Below are 21,090 nucleotides of genomic sequence, written 5' to 3' on the forward strand. Positions count from 1 at the left end.
TGCCCCTCCTGGCACCCAGCACGGTCCTGCAAGGGGGCTACACCACAGGAGAGGCAGGAGTCTCACCAAGGCATCCCAGGCTTCAACTTCTTAGCCAAGCCAGGGTTTAATTTTTTCTTTTTCTAAGAAAAGAGAAAAGAATCTCTAGTCCTAGGGGCATCTTCAGGAGGAGCAGTAGCTCAGGAGCCCCTGCAGGTTGACAAAGCCTCTTTAAATATTTAATTTCTCTTGAGGTGTGATATGTTTTTCTGTCTCCTGGGAGACTATTAATTTGTGCCTTTTTCTATTTCCTGAGGGACACTTTACTCTTCTGGCTTTTAAGTCCATTTTTGGTATTCTGTCACATATTGGTGTGTACTCTGAGGGGATCTTGTCAACAGAGACAAAATATGCTCTGCAAGTCTAGCAGGGGTAGCACTGCTGGTGTTTCACATGATTTACTTTGGTGAGGGTCTTCCTCCCTGTCCATGTTACTGAGAAGAATACACTCAGAAAACATAAGCAGGGATTGGGTTTTCACTCTCTTTATTCCAGCAGGGCAGTGAAAGGTGGCATTTTGGCACAGTGTGTGGTTAAATCAGATTACATGACTTGGAAAGGTAAACATGAGGAATTTTTTTAGAAAATCCCTAGATCAGAAGGAGGTCCTTCAAAAGAAGGGTCTCTTCCTTAATGTCTGTGAAAAAAAGCATAGCCAGTCACTGATAGCTGAGCAAAAGACTTTGGCCCAGTGGTTTTGCAGAGAAAGGGGCTGGCTTTTCGATAGCAACATCCTGCTAGGTTGTTGAATCCTATGTTGCATGGAAACAGCATGAAACAGAAACACAAGCACAGAAATCAGACAAGTTGCTTAAAAATGAATGGAGAAATGTTTCTTTATGCTGGGGCAAAAGTACATTTTCCATCTGTCACGTGTGCCACTAACCCCAGGGGTGGCCCAGGCAACCCAGTGCCACCAGCTTCCTCCCTGTCCAGGCTGACAGTCAGAAACCTTGTTCTTCTGCCAGTACACAGAGCACATTTGAGCTACTTGTCATTGAGATGGCAGAAACCCCAGAATGTCAGCATAAAAGTAATCTTTTTCTCAGTGGAACTGTATCTTAAAGAGATTTTTGAAACTTTCTGGAAAAATACTTCTACCTTGAAGAAGCAAATGAATGGTAGTAGTCTGCATACTTACACAGACAGCTGTTACCTATTTGATTAGTCAGTGCTTGGATCTCAGAATCAAAATCTGAAATTCATCAACATTGGCAACACCCTACAGCGTCTTCCCAAGAAATGAATACTTCTGACCATAGGCATTTTGAAGCAACTTTGATATTGGCATTAGGTTGCTGTTCAGAATTATTTATTTGGGAGGAGATTTCACAAAACTCCTTCCTTTGTTAAATAGCAATGTAACATATCAAAACACAGGCATTTGGATCTAATTAACAATAGCAGGATTTTTCTTCATGAAGAAAACAGAGAACCACTTTGGCCCACGCTGTTGTTTCTGCTGATGGGTTAGTTGTTAGGAAATCATTTCTAGCATCTTCTTCTCTTTGCGGTTTTATTTTGTGTACCATCTTCTGGCAAAGGCACCATATGGGGTAGTCTTTAAGCCTTTTGGAAGTACAGGCAAATGCTCCTTTTTTTCCCTGAAGTTGCATACTAAATTCTAACAAGGAGATATTTCGTTTTCCACTCATTTGTCTCAGAGAAATAAACATTACATAATAAGAAGTAATTCATAATCTCCAGACAACAATGTTATACTTAATATGAGGGAAAATATTTTCCATCTATGCTACTGCCACACAGCCCTCCCAAAGTGCACTCGGTGAGTAACTGATATTACAGTAAAGCCTAACTTTCAGCCTAGATTTCAGGAAATCTGAGATGATCAGGAAAATATTTTGGAAAGTATAGTCATGTACCCTAGAATATTAATTTTTCTACTAGAATAGCAAAATACATCCAAAGCTGGGATTTTCCAGCTACGCATTGTTTTCATGTGCCTGGATTTGTGGGCCTACATGTATGTAGGCTTTTGGTTCCCCTTTAACGCTGAATTTCCTGACAGATGGACAATGACTACTCCTATCTCCAGGTGCTTTGATACACGTGCTCCAGAGATATTTCAGTAAATTAGGAGAGGCTAATTTTTAAACACCTCACACAAACTGCGAATTTTTGCAAGTCTGCTCAGCATCCTCAGCTGTGAGAAGAATGGTTGAAAACTGAACTAGCTGCAAGGACAAATCACCAGGGAGTCTGGGAGCATGTCCTTCTAGAAACACTTTCCTGGTTCCAAACAAGGCAGCTGGCTCTGGCCCTGCTGTGCACCAGCACACTGGAAGCGTGTCAGGGATCTGCTGAACTCCCTCTTCCCACTTTTGGGAGTTCTCTGTCAAGAGAGGAGTCAATGGCCTCTGTTGCATCTCTTCTCTGTGACTGAAGCCCAGTGGCAAGTGTTGCTGTCCTTCAGCTGGCCACCACCTCCTTACCTGCCCCTGGCTGTCAGTTCTCTGGGCAGATGCCTTTTTTTGCCCTTTTATCAGTGACAGGACATTTTCTGCAGGATTGTTTGTTTTTATTTAAGTGTTCCTTTAAAATGCATATTCATTTCTCTTACCTTATGAAAGGAAAGCTTGGCCCCTCTTTTTAATTACTTAGAAAAATTAAATTAGCTTCTCAGCTGATGGTAGACAGGATATACTTCATATTCCACAGGCAATCTGACTACGAGGCCTGAACTGAGCAAGAGTAATTCAATTGACTCTACTCAAGCTGCACTAATTTACACCAACTATAAATTAATCTTTTCTTGTGAAATATGTCTAGGAGTGACCTTGCAGTATCCAACTGACTGAACTAATTCTGGGCAGCATCTCACCCTTAAAATAATGTAGCCCTTTTTAGGAAATTAGCCAAAACTGCATTTTCACCTGTAAAGGATAGGTCAAAGGGCAGCACTGTAAGAAAGATGACAGCAGAATTAGGCCAATGTCTCACACAATCCACATACTAACTACATTTATCTATGATACAGATGATGAGAAACACAGTATTTTCCACAGAATTTTTCTTTCTTCTCCTTGCTTGTTCCTGTCTTTTCATGGTATTTTTTATTCTTGTTTCTGCACAAAAGCCTACTCTGTACAGTTTATTAATATGAGATACCACAGAAGATGAAAGATACAGATGGCTGCATGAAGACTGTGAATCTCTAAGAGAGATCTTTGCATCTTCTTCTTAAGCCACCCATGTTGTGCTTATTTGTGCAGGGTCACAGCTGTTGACAGGACAGGCAGCATTACTGCAGGGAGGCATCGTGCTGGAGGACCAGGGTGCTGCTCTAGCCGGGTGAGGGAGGGCAAGAATCAGCACAGAAAGTTTTCTATAAGGGCACTCAATTTCACCCAGTGAACTGGGGCTCAGCCCAAGCAAACCTGGCCATGCCATGCTGCCTGCAGTTTCTTTGCCACCACCATGCAAATCTATATTCATGGGATCATTCAGACTGAAACGTTGTTGTGCTATTTGGGACTGCAATGGCAAAGGTCCCAGTCAGCATGAAGCTTCCTGGTCTTCCTATGCCAACATGAGTCTGTGATTTTATTCTATGATTCTTTGACTGACTGCCCCTTCTTTGATGAAAAGTTGAACCAATATTCCCCATCTGCCCCGTCTACCTGGCAAATGCAATCAGAGCTCTTTACTTAAAGTAAATAACTGAATACATTTGCCTTAAGCTACCCTTAGCACCTTTTTAATCAGGGAAAGAAAGCACTTACAGCAATTAAAGCAAAAGTTAATGTGTAAAAATCAGCTTTTAAATTAGTTTCTCTTCACTGTCAATTATTTTTAAAACATTTTTGACTACTTAAATTAATTCCAGTTTGAATTCAAGACACACATTGCCACAGAATGAAATTCAGGACATCTTTTTTTTCTCCTCACTACTGAGTTTTACAGTCATATCTTTTCTCTTTAATTTTTTTCTGCTTCTCTTGAGTCATCGCTAATGAAAGTTCTAAATATAGGTATGACTAACAATGCAAACTTTAGAAACTGTATGTAAACTACCACAAGAAAAACAGATCAGAGAGTTATGCTCACCAGAAATTCAAACAACTGTTGCCAACCACTACATGCAAGTGATGATTACTGCGTTTTTCTCATTAGAAAGGCAGCTGTCATATAGCTTACGGTTTGGACAGAAAGAAATAAGTTAGCATATTGCTTAAGAGCTGCCTGCTAAATCCTTGCTCTATTTTGCCAAAAATACACTAGAACATAAAATCCTTCATTCTGCAAAATAATAAATGTCATGTTTCCATTTCCCAGTGTCTCGTCAGATTGTTTAAGATAATCAGGATCAAATAAGACAAACACAATGAGCTTCGGACCTCAGACTTCAGAGCAGTGGTGTTGACACTCCAAAGACAAGTGACAAACCAAGCAAGGACTAAATGCCTGGTACTGTTGCTTAATCTATCACAACGATATGGGTTTTATCTTTTAACCCTGTTTTTTGACAAGAAGCTACCAATACAACCTGAGACCTCCACCGTCAGACAGTAACTCTCAAAGACTCTGGCAGGCATACAGTCAGGACCAAAAGTAATTATTTGCCATGCCCAAGTAGAGGCATCTGAATCAGATGGGCAACCAAACATCCCTGAAGATGTTTTGGGCTGGAGGACCTAGATAAAGCACAAGCTGATCAACCACCAGCTGATATTTAATAATACTACTCCTACTACTGGTAATAACAATGATGATGCTAGTGGGATAATGCCAAAGGAAGTTCACCACTGAGCTCCTTTCCCCCCAGTCATTCTCTGCCTCTAATTCCCCTGTGTTCAGGTCAATTTTCCCCAGTATCTGACAGTCCAGATAACCTGAGTTTGTTTACAACAACTGGTGCATGAGTTACCTATAGTTAAGACCATTCCTACACAATTGCAATTCATAACTGGACAGGAATGATCAGGGCTGATTATTTCTAGCATGTGGGGTAATTAAATATTCTGTGTTACTAGATCCAATTTGTTACCACCCAACTGCTTGAAGAAGTAAAAACTAATGTGAAGATAACTGGACCAACATCTAAGCAGTGTTGATGCCAGATTTAGCAAATTCAGTGATGCTGAATTTAAGAGAGTTCTACCATCTTCTGTGGACTTTCACTAGAGTCTTCTGTCCTATCTTATTGTCAGCGCACTCACCACTGAATTATCTGAACCCATAAGGCTAGCTTTGAAGAAATCTGTCAGTTTGAGACGAGATACTCACTGAGATTTTCGAAAGAGCTTATGTGTTTTTTTACCTTGGCGTTTATAAAGCTGCCACGTTGATGAGAACGATTCCCCAAGTTTTGCTGTGCCATATGGTCCATGTGCTGTTAGGAGGCCATCTACTGTGTTTCCTTGTTAGTCATTCAACTACATATTGCGTCCATCTGCAACTCTCATATGTAGTTTCACTGTAATTGCCCTTTTCATAGTGCATTTCATTCTGCTTCGTGCTGGCTTGTGATAATGTTCTTTCCAAGACATGCTTCACCAAACACTTTTTGAAAGGTGCGGTAGCGCCGTGCTGAATGGCAGGGTCGATGCAGGTGCAGAGTGCAGCTCTAATGTAAAGGAGGAAGGGTATGAGTGCTCATCTTGGGAACAAAGAAAGACATTAGTTTCCTTGCTCTCCTTCCCTTTGCAATCCTCAGCAAAACATTTCAGCTGTTCCAGAGATGCAAAGGGTCTCCTCAGCCAACTGGGCTTGCGTTACTCTTTCATTCTTTGCCACACTTCAGAAGCTCCTGTCCCAGCTCAGTGTTTTCTGAAGAGTCTTTAAGAAAACTGTGCTCAGCCATTACCTCATCGTATCCTTAAAGACCCCTGGAAGCAGCCCTGAGAGTGGCATTTGTGAGGGGCTGGGACTGTGAATGGATCCTGCAGCCAGAGTACTGTGCTGTGCTCACACCACAGGCTCCAACCTGGGCGGGAGCAGCCGGTGTGAAGGTCGTACACTGCACTCTGGTGTCAGCAGAGTGAGCAGGAGGCACCTTCCCCTCTGCCAGCGCTCCACAAATCCTCCAGCACGCTGCCGGCTTTTGGGATAATTCGAGGCTGACACAATTTGTATTCCCTTAAAGACCTCATTACACATATTGCTCATTTAACCTTTAAGAAAGATGGAAGAAAGTGTGCCAATGGATTCTGGCTGATAAATATCTAAATTAAGTAAATTTAATTAAAAACTGTTGTAAATGTCATCTAATCTGTGGATGCTGCGAAAATTATGGTTGTAGCTTTGAACCAGTTTCAAAATGTATAAGGATCTCCTTACACAACTTTCTTCAGAATATTTTTTTCTTCTTGGTTTCAGGAGAACAGTTAAATTGACTTAATTTTATTGCTCAGTAAAAATATTGAACTCAAAACTTGGAGAACTTTCTTGCATCTTGTTACTGCCAGGTGATGCTGGCTGGAACACTGGTTTCTTTCTAAAGCCATTAAGTGTTATTTTGCCAGATAAAAGATGGGGAAGCAAAGAAAGATATGTGCTAAGTTTCATCTAGGGAATCCTACTTCTCAGTACACAGGAAATAAAAAGATCAATACATTTTTTTTCAGCTTCTATTCTGGCCCTGTTGTGCTGTTTGGGTGAAAACACCCTCAGCCCCTATGTTACTTTAGTGCACACCAGTGACAGCTACTCAGTGGGGAGCACAGTTTGATGAATTTAACAAAATCTTGTTGGCTGACCTTTCCATACTGGAGACATGATTTCATTTCTGTTGTCTGAAAATGAGCACCAACAAGACAAGTTATTTCCATGTCTCAGCTGGAATATCATAGTCCTAATGTGTTTCCAAGTATTTCTTTATCTGTATAACGCTGCGACTTTCAGGTCTATCTAAGAACAATAACATTTTTTTCCTTTCTGCTTTCTTCGTGTACTAGCAAAGAGTCAGCTTATTTTGATCTATTTTTTCCAGTCACTCTGTATGCTGCAAATGTCAATCCAAAAAATCCCCCTGCTTCTTGGAACAGCAAGGTAGGAAAGCTCCCAGGGATGTATTTGCAAACCAGTGCTGAGGCACATGCAGAAACTGGTTCAAGACCTAGTTCACAAGTAGTATCCACAATATGTAGGATCCCAGACGGACAAACTGAGTGGATTAGGGCGATCCAAATTCAGTATTTATTCCAGTCACCTTCCTACATTGCTGCCAACCTTGTTCTTCTGGTTTAATCATTCTTCTGATGTCATTAAAACTTAAAAGGCTGATCCTACCATGAAGGGCCTGTACCAGTAATGACCTATACCCTCGGGAGGTTTTCTTTTTGGTTTGTTCTTCATAAAGGCAAAGGGGATCACTCAATGGATCATTTGTGCAGAGGGCAACCTGGCAAAGCCACACCAGCAGAACTGGTGGGCCCCAGGGGTGACCAGCAGCCAGGAAAGGAGTAACCAGCAGCTACAGCAGGGCAGAACAGGTAACCCACCCCAGATATAGGAGCAGCATATCAGACTGTGCTTTTAAACTCCCTGTCCTCTGTGGAGGTGTCAAACCCAAACACCTGCTTTCACAAGACCTACAGTGCATGGACAGGCATGTCTGAGAGGATTCCAAGAAGCAGTAAGTGTCTAGGAGCCCCTGGTGCTTTTGCTAATATTCCCCTGCAATTGCACCCTTCAGTGGGGTGGCTTATAAATCCCAAAGAAATGCAAAAAAGTGTAAAAAAATGTTCATAAAATTCAAAATATTCAAATCACTGTTCACTAGGTTACAGGTCAACCTCTACCACTGTTTGAAATATACTTTCATCTCATTTAATAACTCATCTTTTGAAGAGTTTTGAAACCTTTCTTTTCTGCCAGAGAACAGATTTGGCTCAAAGGAACATTTATGTTTTTATTGCTTTTTGTTCAGATAGTACAAAGCAATGTACCAATTCTGCTCCCAGTGAAGTCAGTGACACAAGTAAGATGGATAGAACAAATTCAATAAAAGGTGAAATAATACAGCTAATACATGTATGGATGCATAAAAATTGTGGTTTGGGTTAATCCTGTTTTGGGACAAGGAGAGAGGAGCAAGGACAATGTTCCCCTCTTAAAGTTCAGATCTCAGGTCTTTATGAGCATGCTTATTTCAGAGAAAATTCCTTTCTGCCTTTTTTTCCCTGGTATCTCCTATGCAGGGATGAGTAATTGGTTTTTCCAGTTTTAGCTGAGGATTACTAGAGCAGGTACAATATGGAAAAAAAAGCTATAAGGTAGATTGATTTCTATTTGCAACATATTTTCCAGCTTTGCCTACGGCTTACTCTTGAGACCTTATTTCTTTATTTCATACCCTATTACCTTTCACATCCCTCAGCTAAAAATAGCCTTTACCTAGAAAAAAAGTCCTGCTAGCAGTTCCAGATCTAGATAGTATATACATCCCAGCTGACTTCAGGATCTCCTCAGACCACATTTTTCTCTATTCCTCTTGCTAACACTGCCTTTCTTACCATTTCCCACACTCTCAGCTTTCCTTGGGAATGTTATGGCCTTGCATGTGGCCCTTCTGTCCCCAGCTGTGCCTTTGCCCAGACCCTTTGCCTCGGGAGGACATTTCCCAGCAGGTGCTCCTTGCAAAGCTGGGTCCTGGTTCCTGGAGGCCTTCAAGGCACAGCCAAGAACAGGTCTCAGTGAGAAAAATCTGCCCCGTGCTCGCTGGCATCTCCACGTGCTTCCCAGATCAGCATCCCAGTGCTGTATGGCTCAATTCCTTCTTCAAAACCTGATTCCATGGAAGGCTCCCATAGAAACTGTTGGGCCAGTTTAGGAGAATAAGCTCTATCCACATTTGCAATAGCTTTTAACACTGAGCTGTATGAGGGCAAATCTGAATGTGTGTGACCCCAACTCTTCCTGTCTGAATTTCCATGGATACTATTCTGGCGTTCAACAGAGCAGAACATCCAAGAGAATTAGACTAAAACCCACCATTCTTCAACATTATTTGCACATATTTTCTTGCTGCCTTCTCCCTCTTTGAAAAAAAAACAAACCAAAACAAACCCAAGCACAAAGACAACTATTTCCCTGCCTCAGCATTCACACAAAGTCACTGAGCTGATTCCTTTACACGCACAGCCAGCCACAGAAGTGGCAGGTGATCCTCACATTCTCCTACTTGCAAGATGCTTATCCTATTGCACCCTCATAGCCCAGGAGCTTTTCCACTGAGTTGGACACCCAGCACTGTCACTCCTAAAATATTTGTGAGTGCTACAGGATTTTCTAGGGAAAGATTTCTTGAGGCAAGATTTAGTCATATTTAATCCAAGTCACTCGGTGCAGCTCCATTTGTTAAGAACAGCTCCTGTGCTTGAGAAGAGCCTGTCGCTGTGTTTTGCCTCACAATGCTGCAGAGCACAATAACAACAACATTAAACTCAATACCCTGAAGGGGCAGTTGTAGTCAAGGGTCACATTTTCCTTCATTCCAATTAACCTACTTGTCATATTGGATGGTAGATGCACTCTGCAAACTGCCCTCAAGTGTTTCTCATGCTCTTTTAGTAATAGAAGTGGGGAGAAATAAAATAGTTCATGCTTTGCTGTTTGACTTGTCCTTGGTATTTTATCTTATTGGGAAACCCAAAGAAATGAATACTGTTGTAAAGATTTTAAGTGTCTGAGAGCACAAACAGGCTTCTGACTTGTGCAGTATGCCTGGAACACCAGTGCTGACAACACCAGTCCCAGAGAGAAGAGGGACCAGACTCTTTGGTTCCTGACCAGATTTCATTCAGTCCATCTCCTCCCATGTCAAATAAGAGTTGTGGTGGATGCCAGGTACCCAGCAAGGCCATTAAATATCTTTCTCTCCTCAGGTGGACATGGGAGAGAAAATAAAATTAAAGGCTTGTGATCAATAAGGACAGAGAGGGATTGCTCACTAATTACTTTCCCAGGCAAAACAGACTCAACTTGGGGAAAAATTAACTTAATTTATTACCAATTAAATAAGAATAGGATAATGAGAAATAAAACCAAATTTTAAAAACAGCTTCCCCCCCTACCTCTCTCTTCTTCCTGGACTTAATCCAGAATTCTCTGCCTCCTTCCCATCAGTGGTACAGTGCAATGGGGAGAAGAGGTCACAGTCAGTACATCACACATTGTTTCTGATATTCCTTTCTCCTCAGGGGGAGGACTTATCACACTTTTCCCCTTCTCCAGCATGAGGTCATTCCCACAGGAGACAGTCCTCCATGAATTTTTCCTGCCTCAGTCCTTCCCGCAGGCTGCAACTCTTTTCAAACTGCTCCAGTGAGGCTCCTTTCCACAGGGTGCAATCCTTCAGGAACAGACTGCTCCAACAGGGTCACGAGCCACAGAATCATTAAGGTTGCAAGCGATTTTCTTGTTCAGCTGTCAACCCTGCATCACCAGAACCACCCTTAAACCATATCCCCAAGCACCACATCCAGGCACCTCTTGAACACTTCCAGAAGTGGTGGTTCCACCACTCCTCTGAACAACTTCTTCTGATGCCTAATCACTCTTTCAGTGGAAACATTTTCTAATTTCTAATCTGAACCTGCTTTGCCTCAGCTTAAGGCCATTTCCTCCTGTCCTTCCACCTGAAACGTGGCAGAAGAGACTGCCATCTCACTACAGGCTCAGGTAGTTTTAGAGGGCAATGAGGTCCCCTTGGAGCCTTCTCTCCTCCAGACTAAAGAACCTCAGTTCCCTCAGCTGCTCCTCATCAGATAAGTTTTCTAGACCCTTCACCGCCTCTGTTGTCCTTCTCTGGACATGCTCCAGTGTCTCAATGTCTGTTTTGAAGTTAGGTGCCCAAAACTGGACACAGGAGGTGTCACTAGTGCTGAGTACAGGGGACAATCCCTGCCTGCTCCTGCTGTCACACTATGGCCGATCCAGGCCAGGTCACCATTGGCCTTCTTGGCCACCTGGGCACTGCTGGCTCATGTTCAGCTGCTGTGGACCAGAATGCCAGCCTGGTTTTCCTTCAAGGTTCTCCAGGGTTGTTTCTAGGTGGGTAGGAAAGGCAATGTACAAATTTGTATGAAGCACATCTGAAAGTACGAAGAACACTGCTCTAGAGAGTGTATTTGCAGCTACCCTGTTCCTTCCAAGTTTGTATCTAATCTCTAAATCCTGCCCTTGTGTTGGAAAGAAATCTCCTCTACGTTCTGGACTTGGCTTTGTATGGTAACCAGTAATGACCTATGCCCATTTTCAGCTAATTCATCCCGTAAAAACAGACAGGAAGCGTTCTGTGCCTGTTTCTCCCTACTAAATTGAATTTATTGCTTTGGGGAAGAGATCTATCGACTTGTCAGAGGCATCTCATTCACCATTTTATTTCTCATGCATAATGAAGCACACCTGAACTATACAAGGGCCCTATCAAGCCAAAAGAGAGCAGCAGATGTTTGTGGAGATCAGAAATCTCCCCTTCCTTGGCCCCCCAGTGGCTTGTAAGCTGCACACTCACCAAATCCCTGCTGCAAAGCTGTGCTCCAGCCTGCACCAGGAGTGCAGCCACAGCCTGTCCCTGAGGAGCCCAGCTTGGTTCTCACTCGTACCTCAGAGCACCCACTGCTGTCACTGATGCCTTTGGTATCCTGAATTGCTTTTGGCAGTGTGCTGTGGGTTCACTGGACGTCCCTATGAAGTTTAGTGATTTAGGCGATTAAACTATGAATAAATTTCAGCTCTCCAGTTTTCAGGCATGTTTGTGGCTGATCTTCATCTGGTTAGAACAAGTATTGCAGCAGGACCAGTGAGCTTATGTGACTTCCCCATATGCCTTGCTGTGTTGATTCTCTCCTGCTTGTTTTTGTGTGGAATTTGGAACTTTCAGCATTTCCATGCTACAGCTTTATTGTTAACTTTTCCTGCTTGAGTTAATTGAAAGCTATAAAGCACCTGAAATGCCTCAGAGGCTTCCACTGTCAATAGTGAGATGAGCTTTTCTCACATCTTCAATTTCCTAGGAACATTTTGCTTGCAGATACAGGATAAAATGCAGCTGAAACTTTGCTTGTTTTTTTCCCCTCTGTTTCCAGATGGTTTTGAGCTCAGGTGAAGATTTTAACTGCTCCAGTAATCCATAAAATGCAAAAATATCTCAACAAAATCTTTGATACTGTGACACACTGGGACGTCTCTCTGAAACCAATCTCTGTGCTGCAGCAAGGATATTTCACTGATATTTCCAGCTTTTGCACTGATATTTCCAGACAGAAGGGACACGGCTTTTCCCAGCTGTGAAACATGCTCTTCTCCTTGCTGGCTCTGCTGGAAGTGGGAGCTCTGCAGGTCTGGATGACAGCAGCCTGCCATGTTTTTTTTTGGTTTTTTTTTTTGCTTTTGCCCAAGCTGCAGTTTGACTCTTCTCCTTGCTCCCTGACAGCATTCCTCTTTGACTGCTTCCCTGTTCTTCTATGCTCTGGGTATTCCTGACCTTAAATCATTATGTCCAGCAAACTGTGTTTTGTCTTGACTTCAGCCCAAGCCTGAAATATCCTTTTACTAGCAAATTAGCAACTAATAAAAAAAAAAAAAGGGAGTGTGGATCATCCCATCTTCAACCCAAAGGGGCAGATGAGACCTACCAGGCAGTGCAGACCACTAGGCAGCCACGAGGGACACGGATGGGTGGTGGGACACCCATCTGCTTGCACCTCCTTCTTAGGTGGCTTGCAGATGACTTGGTGTCCCACTGGGGCAGCAGCAGCAGCAGCAGTGTGCTCTGCACAGCCGTGCTCTCCTGCCCCTTGGCTGGGTGTCAGCAGGATGGCTGCCCTGCACGTCCTGGGCTGAGACAGAGGGGCTGCCTCAGAGCCCTCCTCTAATGAAAAGCCAGCTGGCTGAAAAGACTGCACACCTTTTCCTTGGAACAAAGAAGGTGTTTACTAGTCCTGCAAGGTCACCAAGGAGCTCTGCTTTGCCATAGAACCATAGAATCACAGAATGGTTTGGGTTGGAAGGTACTTTAAAGACCACCAAGTTCCAGCCTCCCTCCTGTGGGCAGGGACACCTTCTACCAGACCAAGTTGCTCAAAACCCCATCCAGCCTGGACTTGTCACGAATTTGTTTTTCTCCTGGGGTTCACTTGGAGCTCTGGGGCTCAGTTGCATTGAATGTGAGAGCTGTGCAAAAGTACCCTGATTTAATAAAGCACACGCTGGATTTTCAGAATTCTGCACTGATCTCTGGTCTAATAATCATCGAGCCTGACAGGGTTCCTTAGATGGGGAACTTCCAAAAGAGGCTCAGAGCGAGAGTTTGAGCTGAAAGCAGTTTAGCCTCAAAGAGATGGAATTTCAAAAGCCTGAATTACTGTGTGATAATACCAAACATCTTCCTCTTAAGCAGAAATTTGGGAGCAATCAGGATGGATCTGCCATGCCAGTTGTTTCCACAGAGCACAGTGGTGTTGCTGTCTCCTTGTAAGCAGGATGAGGGAGAAGGCAGAGGAAAGGCTCACATGAAGTGGGGATCCCACCCGTTCAATGTCAGCCTCTGTTTGTCCCCAGTCCACAGCCACAGGGAAAATCCTCACAGCTGGTGGCCCAGCCACGGGGGAGTTGTCTTATCTGGCTGGGTTCTTGAATGCATAGAGTTTATCTTGACCCTTGACACTCAGCTCTGCTTCCTAAGGAAGCGTTGAGTTGCCTGAGTTTGCATGAGCACAGGAACCTGTGAGCTCTCCACAGAATCCCAACATCTTGTTCATTACAGGGACATAATTGAGGAGGCAAAGTGGGGCACCCATACTGATCCTTGCATTTTATCATCACTTCCCTGATTTTTTCTCCCTGGCAAAACTGTCTTGAGCGTCTAGCTATTCTCTGTCAGTGAGAGTGATAATAGGGAGGATTTGGTTTTTTTTTAAAGTATGGTGTTATTCAAGATCAGAAGACTTCACATCATAAAATATCATTAAAGTGTTAATTCAAGGTTGGGGAAGATGAGGCCTTTACAAGACTAATGCAATTAATTCTGCTCATTAACTACAGACTCTAAATACTTACAGAGAGGCTGATCCCACTCCTGCTGTGGAGAGTTAGGTCTGAAAAATGATTCTTTTCCAGTGGATTTCCCAGTGATAAGGTGGCATGGAAAGTTCCCTCTCTGTATTACATACTGGTGAACATAAAGTCATTGCTGGAGGAATGCTACATGCTCTAAATCTTTTGGTGTGCAGTAACTTCTTGTCAAAGTAAGAAGCTTAAAGAAATTGAGGTCCAATACTAAATAATTTCAGTAATTGAAATGTGTTAGATTGAACGTGGGTTTCATTGTGGTTTTTTTTTTAAATATAATCCTTCTCACTCAGCAATCTGTCTGAGCACTTGAATTTTGGAAGCCCTCAGTTCTTCACAGTTTACCAGAGCTAATGCTAACCTCAGTCCTTCTTGCTTGCGTTCCCAGAGGAATTCTCACAGTGGGATATTTTCAATATAACGGAACTTTGATGTAAAAAAGCAATTTATTTTATACTGAGCAGCTCTCAGTATTCCCTTTGCTATAGCTGAAGGTATAGCAATATCACCCTTATAATCAGTCTCTTCTTTCTATTTGGTGCCACAAGAAAGCCTGTGCTTGTTTGCTTGCAATCATTGAATGTGTATGTTTGTGTGCATGGGAGAGAAAGAAGAGGAGAGGGAAGAAATAAACATCTGTCCTACCAATATACAACCTTATTTGCTGGGCCCTGGGGAGCTTTCCTTCTCTCCTTTCCCTTTTGCACAGTCACACTGCTTTCCTTATCTCTCCTGTGATTACTTGTATTGTATTCCCACAACTCCTTGGAAGACAGCTCCCTGGGACAGGGACATTGTCCTATAAACCAAAAAACTGTCCCCACCATAAAAGAGCCATTCTGCAGAGAGTCAAAGCAATGCAGCCTGGTCTCCTGTGGACATGAGGTGGAGGGTGAGGAGGGAAGGGAGGGAAGAGCAAATAAAGAAGTTCTTAGTTCTGCCCTGCAATGGGGAGAGAAGAGATGGGTGGATTTAGAAAAACAAACTCACTGAAAGATCTCAGAGCTAACTCAAACTACTTGCTAAAGCTAATGATCACCACAAATGTGATTCAGTGCAGTATATTTGGGGCTCTGCCTGGCTTGCAATAAAAATGCTGCCCTCATGCTCCTTTTTTCCTTGCGTGTCTCTTCAATGCTTGTTTCATAGATTTTTGTTTCCATCTTATGGTCTTAGTGTCTATTAGAAATACAGCCTGGAGGCAAACTTTCTCACAGTAGTGCCTGACTTTGTTGTGTGCTGCAGTACACGTAGCTGGCTCTGACAGCATTAGTTTTGCACTGGTACACTGTCAAACCGGCTGCAAGAAGTATTGTGAAAAAACAAACCATCTGCTAAGTGAAAATAACATCCTGATTTGGTTTTTATGCTACTATTTAACTCCATTTAAATATCCTATTTTCCCACATCTGAATTGTGAACCCAAAATCTTACTGCAGCACTTGGATTTGACCTGACTGCCAATCTGAGTCCAACTGGTAACTGCTTAATGTGCTTTTTGGGCTCCCTGTCTATCAGCCCTTCTCTGAACTACTCAAAACTCAAGCAAAGTAATGATCTGACTGGATTCTTGGGTCATTCTTTAGTCAAAACTCCCTGAGAAAATACATTTTGATTGGATTGGATAATCTTAGAGGTCTTTTCCAACGGAAATAATTTTATTATTTCATCCTGAGGATACAAAGTCAGACAAATGTGGAAGTTTCTCAAGACCCAAGGGCTCTTTTAGTAAACCTAGACTGAATATTCCTATTTAGTAATGACTCTAACAATCAAGGAATTTTGCAGTGAAAGGTACACACTGCTTATACTGTATAAATAACTCAAACAGCTTCATCAGCTTCAAAGTTGTGTCTGATTCAGCCTTTACCCAAAGTATTGGTGCCTAAATGGATCAAGCATCTCAGCCTGGGGGACTGGGAGTGTATCTCTGAAGGTAGATAGGATATTATGACATGGGAAAAACCAAATGATCTGCAGAGTTCTTAAAAAATATTACTATAATATTATTATTTTTAGCATTATTTTTTTATTATTATTATTATTTGGGAGGTGCAAAAATAAATGCAGAAATATGGCCTGCCAGGGAAAGTGGTGTAGCAGGTGATTCCATGCTTGCACCCCATTGCTCTCAGGTGTTTGGAGCTGGTTTACAGGTCCTCCAAAGGTAAGAATTGCTCACATGTTTACCACCACCTCCAAAGAAGGAGGGCCAAGGATTCTGGTTATTTGCAGTTGCTCCTTTCCATTTAACAAGCAGTGAAGAGACATGATCACCATCCCAGAGTGGCTGAGGAGGAGCAGGCAGCTGTAAATATAAACAAGCCTTTACATCTTGGCTATAGGGCCAGGGCCAGTGTGGGTGAAGTAGTATCCTTGCTACCTTTTCTCTCTTCTCCCTGGAAGGTGCATATTTATGCAATGGGTGTAGTGGAGAATACTTTAAATTTCTCATGTATTCTTTTCTCTGGTCGCTGTAATGCTGCTCATTATTTCTTCTCACTTCACTGGAATTCTCCAGCTGGCAGAAATGTAATGAGAAATGTACTCTTGTGAGGGCATTAGATAAGGAAAAAAATTGTTTTCAGAAGGATGTCATAGATGAGATCCTGAAACCATGTTTGCATAGCTTTTAATGTTTTTGCCATATTGTTTATCCTTAGTGAAGTGTAAAACTGCAGCACATCAGTGTTGCCTAGGAATCAGCACGAGGCAGCTAAGACAATTTGTTAGTATGCACTTTTTCTCTTACAGCACTCGTATGTATTTGTGTATGGAAAAGTACAGGGAACTTTAAAAAGCTGCACAGTACATTATTTAACTCTACTGACACCATGTTTTTCCCTGGAAAGAAGGAAGTATGTTTCAAACTTATATAAAGATTGTCACTCATGTCCCTTTTACTATAACTCATTGTTCATGTTGCTGCACTGACAAAATCATTATATTTTTAAAGTTAATGTAAAATTTAAGAAAAATAATGTGTGTCTCTCTATTTCTCTCTATTTCTCTCTCTCTTCTCTTTACCTTAGCAAAATACTATTTGCCATGTCTCACATCCAAATTATTTTTAGAAACATAAGCAAGACCATTAACGTAAAACTGCTGTTAAAATTTGTGGTTGGTTCATTTTCTTGGCTAAACTCAGGTGTGAAATTGGTGTTACAGCTAGAGTTACAACTGAACATAGAAATACATAGCTAAACCCTATTAAGTTCCCATAAGAATAAAATAAACCTGAAATAAATAAATACTGTAATATTGTTTGAATTTTATGTCCGTTTTATTGAAGTGAGAGTGCCTCTCCCAGTTTGGTTTCATCTGGAAGCTGAGAGTTGCTCTGCCATGAAAACCAGTGTTTTAAGTGGGGACAATTGGGATAGTCCCTCCTGAAGTGCACTCCTGATCTGAACTGAAATACCAATGTAGCTCATCCAGAGTCTCTGCCAAGAAATGACTCACAACATCTGCTCTGAGCTGCTCTCTGGAAGCACACTGGCTAAAGAGGAGCATAGGAGAAACTATGCCTAAATGTCCCTGGCCTGAGCTGCCATGAGCTGTCCTTCCTCTTTTCGTTTCCTTCCCTGCCCTGGCATCCCCCCCATCCCTTAGATCACTCTTCCCTTCCAGCTTTTTGTAAATGAAGCAACAGTTTTGGTTATTGTTTTGAAAGGCTTCTCCTGTCATCCACAGCCTATATTTTGTGGTATGTATATCTGGTATCCAGCTTTTCCAAGTTGCAGTGACATATTGTAATTAGGTTGTACGGTAAAAGTTTGGGAATTAAGTTACACAAAACTCGCTTTAAGCTCTTGATTTTTCTGGCAGAGTTACAATGAGAAATCAAAGTTTCCATTTCCCAATTTAGAAAAAAGGATGATCAAGTAAGAAAAAGAGTGTCTGAATTACTTCTTTTTTTTTCCTACGGAAAATTGGAGAAGGAGTTGGGTATTTGGGACACAAATACCAATTCATTGTGTACTGTCCTCATTTTCCCCATGTAAAGCGCAGTTGGGAAGGAAAGCTCTAGTGGGCTCACATGCTAATTTTTCTCATTGCCTCTTTAACTTGCACAGATTTTTCAAATATTGACTAGGCTTTGAACTTGACCTACTTAAGGCACTGGGTATGGTTTTCACTTAAACAAACGCCCCTTCAGATCATGTCAGTATTATAAAGGGGCCTTGCAGCTACTGTGAACATTGAGAATATCAGCATCTTAATGCTCCTTTACACTGCTGGACGTACTGGGAGGGAAGTCAGCTGTCCTTCTCTGCTTCTCATGGTTTTCCTGGCTTTCAGTGTTGTTCCTCAGGACCAGTTTATGCTAATTGGTATGAAATTGAATTTATTCTCAAGTCTGGACCTGCTGATCACCTCTAAGTTGAATCCCTCAGATCAACCTTCATCTTGAGCTGTGCCTGAAGCAGGAAACTCTTTCTTGAGGCAGGGTCAGAGGCTGAGGAGCCTCTGTGTCCTCTCCTTGCCTGCAGCAGCAAACTCACAACTCATCTTCCTTCTGCACGTCATCTCTCCTATCTGCTGCCTGGCATTTGGCCTGCTTTATTTACTCTGCATTGTTCAGGGAGGGATTTTGTGCTTTTCATGCGATCTTCCCAGGTTTCTGATTATGCTCCATGGGCAAAGAAGCAAAATACAATTTAAAGTCAGCCTAGTGAGAAAACTCAAAGGCATCTGCTGACAGAAAGAAAGAAAAATGATACAGTGTTGTGGCTTGCATGGATTTTTGAAATGGAGACTTGCATACATTTCTGATACATAAAATCCTTTTCCTTCCACACAGTTTCACAACAAATGTTCTTACTGTCAAGAATATTCTCAGCTCACCTGAGAACAAAATACATGACCTTTGCAATCTAACATTTTCACTTACCCAAGAAGAAAAAAGCATATCTTTTCTACTCCTGCAAAACCAAAGTACTTCAGTCCAAAAAGCAAGGAGAACTTAAATAATAAAAATAATAAAAGTAATATTTTACCTTCTTTGTCTAACCAAGATTTCTGCAGTGAAAATAAACATCATCTAGGAAGCTGGAGTACAAACGGGGCAGGGAGGGTGAGAAGAGATGGAGCTTTAGCCCCTGAGAATGGAGGGGTGGTTTGTGGGTTGGGAGTTTGCAAAGGGAAGGAAAATCCAAGGAGGGCTGGAGAAGCAGGACCTGTGCATCAGCCCCACGACAGAGGAAGGAGGGCGGTGGCTGTCATACAGCTCTGGCTCTTAACTGGAGGGTGGTGAAGGGTAAAGGAGGAGAAGCTGATAAATCCTGTCCATCTGCAGAAGAGCTGATGGACAAATTTATCTGGGGACTGGGCCATGCTGATGAGTGACTGGCCAGCAAACGGCAGAGCAGCTCAGCAGGTGAGGGTGGAGCTCGGTATCCCAATGATCTGTGGCTCCCCAAAGCTTCTCCCCCCTGCTCAGCTCAGCCCCTGCTCCCTGCAGGTCTGTGTCCCCCCGAAATGCTGCAGGGTGTCCTGGTGCCGCGGGGAGGGATGCGCCACCGCCGGGCTGTCCCAGCACGGCCACCGGCCCCGCGCCGCCACCACAACCGGCACCGAGCGCCGCTCAACTCTTAAACTCATGCGTACTTTAAGCAGATTCTTTTATTCAGCCTGATGAAAAATATTCTGTTTGATGTTTTCACAAACAGCATCTTACGGCGTTACTTCGACTTCTTCTGCGGCGCTGCCCTTTCCGAAGTCATTATTACTCATTAGGTATATTGTGCGGAAAGCAAAGTAGGTCACGGATGAAAAGCCCCATCTTAGCGAGAGGCACCAGTATAGCACAAAGCTATTTTCAACTTTCATGAGATAAAAAATGTTTTCTGTAGGATGAAAGCTGTCACTGCCAGCTTACAATTGAATGCCAAGTATGTAAAAACTTCCATTTTGGATTCCCAGGCTTTCATATGTTAAATGCATTGTTTTAGAAATTCATTTCAAAGATAATTCCCGCTGTATAACCCGCAGTGACACCTACCAGTAGGGTATGTGCTGAGGACAGGTACTCAGCTGGTGTAAATCATTGTCAGCTCCATCAAGATGGGGCCATCCCAATGAGGACCTGTCCTCAAGAGTCCCAGAGGGGGATCAGTAGAGGAGGTGATGTGGGTGGGTGGATGGGGGTAGCAGGGCAGCCTGGAGCTTGGGCACTGGAAAAATCCCTCATAGCCCTGCCCATCTGTGCGTGGCACCGAAAGGCTGAGGTGTCACCTGCAGTCCGGGATGGCCTCTAAAGCCAAGATGACAACTTCAGTTGCCTACCCAAGTGCACATCATTCTGCCATCGTTATTGCTTTGCACTCTGACCCAGTAGTTAAAACAAAGACTTTATTTTTGTTTGATTGCTCCTCCAACTTTAATTTTTCATAATTACTTTATACTGTAATTACTTCATACTTTATACTTTTATGTAACTACTTTCATAGTTGCTTGGAGCTGTCAAATAAAGGTGTCAATTATAAATTCAGACTTTCTAGAATGATCCTTAATCTCTAAAGTGTTGGATTTCTCTCTTCTGGCTCTTAATTTAACAAAACACTCAGCAAATTATTTTCTTTATCCAATTTCTAGTAGGACTTAAACTCTGGGTTTAAGTAGGAATTAGACTGCACTCATAGTATGTCCCTTCATCAACAGAATATGTCTGAAGTACTTTCAACTGCTAGAGAGGTAATTAATATAATTATACTTTCAAGTTCTTACTGCAAAAAATAAGTTGACATATATGGCATCAGAAATGTTGCTAAATATGTTTTGTTGGTGCAATCAACTTGCTCTACTGATTTGAATCTATTGATATTTTCATTAAAAATCTGTACAGTTGAAATGAAATCTTATTTTTCTCTTTAAAACAATAATTGCTTAAAACTGAATTGTAAAATATGAAAACATAAGGGAAAAATCTATATTTATCATCATATGTTAGAATAACACAAATTACAATAAAAATAGCAAACTGTATGATTGCAAACGTGGTTTTAAAAAAGA

The sequence above is a fragment of the Fringilla coelebs genome, assembly GCF_963513975.1.
Source record: "Fringilla coelebs genome assembly, chromosome: 2".
Taxonomy (NCBI): domain Eukaryota; kingdom Metazoa; phylum Chordata; class Aves; order Passeriformes; family Fringillidae; genus Fringilla; species Fringilla coelebs.